General features: G+C 36.8%; 1 protein-coding gene across 1 annotated transcript in view; it reads right to left on the bottom strand.

Moving 5' to 3' along the window:
• LOC143026004 (uncharacterized) overlaps positions 1-2,500 on the bottom strand; it is a 47,938-nt gene that overhangs the window by 22,541 nt on the left and 22,897 nt on the right. The window lies entirely within an intron of this gene.

The raw sequence follows: 2,500 nt of genomic DNA, 5'->3' as shown, positions 1-2,500 counted from the left end.
ATTTGTTTCTCTACTTATTTATTTATCTATCTATTTGTTTATTAATTGTTTCGTGCTCTTAATGAGCATTCTTATGTTATGATTTTATCCTCACTGGACATTTTCTCTATTGATCTATTTCTAACTTAATTTTATCTATTTATTTATCTATCCATCTAATTGAACATCTATTTCTCATCGGATAATTTTCATAAGACCGTGCCCATTTTGAGAAACTACTAGTTCTTTATATTTCACTCCATCTAGTAGCACGTCTTTATAACCAAGCCACCTACGGTCTGCGGACACTTATTCCCATCCTCCTGAGGACACATTTATATCCAAGCCCTTTACAGACAACATTTCCTTACATCCAAGCCCTCTGGGGACACATTCATCTTTAACCTTTCAGTTCCACGGGGATATGTATTTGTTCTGGCTGTCACCAGGCGAATTTATTCATCGTTCGAGGATGGGAAGGGTCAATTGATCTCCGCGGATACAAGACCAGTTCTCGTGGACTTTTGTTCCCCGTGAAACTCCTTATAAGGCTCTTAATGCGGCCTTTCTTCGAGGTGAACTATTGTCCTCCATTGTCTCACGTAAGGAATGTATTTCTCCTCCCATCCCCGATCAGATAAATAGTCCTACCAGGACAATTCACCAAACCAGACATCTCTCTCCCTCTCTCTATCTATTTATGGAAAGTGTGATATTTTTCCGTTTTCTTTTTAGTTTAATTCCTTCCTAACCTGGTGGTACCTTTACTGTTCCTCCTCATGTCGTCAGACGATTTTATTAATCTTAGTAGCGTTTTCCCCCACCCCCCTTGGTAATGAAGGTGTTATGTTTTATATAAGAAAAAAAAAAGTGAAAATATGCTTGTTTTATTTAGGTTTATAGTTAATGTTAATAGTTAATGTTACTGTTAATAGTTAATGTTAATGTTAATGGTTAGTGTTACTGTTATTGTTAATGTTAGTGTTGATGATAATGTTAATGTTAATGGTTAATGTTAATGTTAGTGTTGATGGCAATGTTAATGTTAATGTTAATGCCTTAGCCCATACCAAATCCCCAAGGCAGCAGCACGTATCATTATCATTAACAGTTAATGTTAATGTTAACGTTAATGTTAATGATAATGTTAATGTCAATAATTATAGTTAATGGGAACTGTAAAACAAGAGAAAATACATACATAAGAAACATAAAGGCATAATATGGAAAAGTGAGATGGAAGGGGAGGTGGAGGAGGAGGTGGAGGTGGAGTAAGGAAGTGGAGGGAGGGGGAGGTGAGGTGGAGAAGGGGAGGTGATTCTCTGGTAGCAGTTAATGGGGGCCATTAGGGGCCTGTGTTCGTCTTAATGATCGAGTGAGCCTGTCGTGTATACAAAGTGACTACAGTACTAAAAAAAAGAAAAAAAAAAGTGTGCACACACGTACATGTGTGTGTACATTTATATGATGATACACGCACACAAACACACACCCACGTGCGATCGTATGCAATGAATGGATAGACATGAATACATGTATATTTGTATTCATACGCACGTGTACACAAATGTATGGTGTACACATATTTAGTATCGCATACATACATAAAAATTCACATACATATTTAGTATTGTATACATACATACATAAAAATTCACATAGTTTTAAATACATAGATACACACATACATACATGCATACATACACACATAACCTATCAGTCCATGAAAATATATGTATAGATATATACCTTACATAGGCTACTCGTACAAAAATACATACATGCATATATGCATACATACAAATATACATACGTACATACATACACATATATGTATACATACATACGTGATGCATACATACATACATACATACATACGTAATGCATACATACATACATACATACATACGTGCATACCTACCTACCTTCATACATACATAAATACACGTTTGTATTAATACATATATACATACATACACAATTATATTAATACATACATACATACATACATACATACATACATACATGCATGCATTCATGCATACATACATACATACATACATACATACAAACGTACGTAATCCGTCTCTGTCAAAATGTGCAGTTCATCTCTCTTTGTTGGAGTCTGTGTGGATCTGTGTAGATCGGAGTTTCTGTACTGACCCGAGAGTATAATTTCAGTAGGCCCTTCAGACTTACTATCTTCTCTCTTTAATACGGTCTTTCCGTCGGACTTTCCAAGACACTTCCAACCAGTTCGTCTACGTCTGTTAGAGTCTGTCTTTGTTGGACAGAGTCTGTGAGTCTGTCTTTAGTGGGCAGAGTCTGTAAGTCAATTAAAGTCTGTCAGAGTATGTGGGACTCTGCCAAAGTCTGCCAGAGTTCGTCAGAATCTTTCGGAATCCGGTTTATTCTATCGGAAGCTATTGGAGTCTGTCGCAGTCTGTCGAAGTCTGTCGGAGTCTGTTGAAATCTCTTGGAGTCCGACGGATCTCCGTCGATTCTTCCCGACGGCTTTCTT

This window comes from Oratosquilla oratoria, chromosome 6 (genome assembly GCF_046742065.1).
Source record: "Oratosquilla oratoria isolate Oo_2021 chromosome 6, ASM4674206v1, whole genome shotgun sequence".
NCBI lineage: Eukaryota > Metazoa > Arthropoda > Malacostraca > Stomatopoda > Squillidae > Oratosquilla > Oratosquilla oratoria.
The sequence above is the reverse complement of the archived record's forward strand: the minus strand, read 5'-3'. Positions and strand labels throughout refer to the sequence as shown.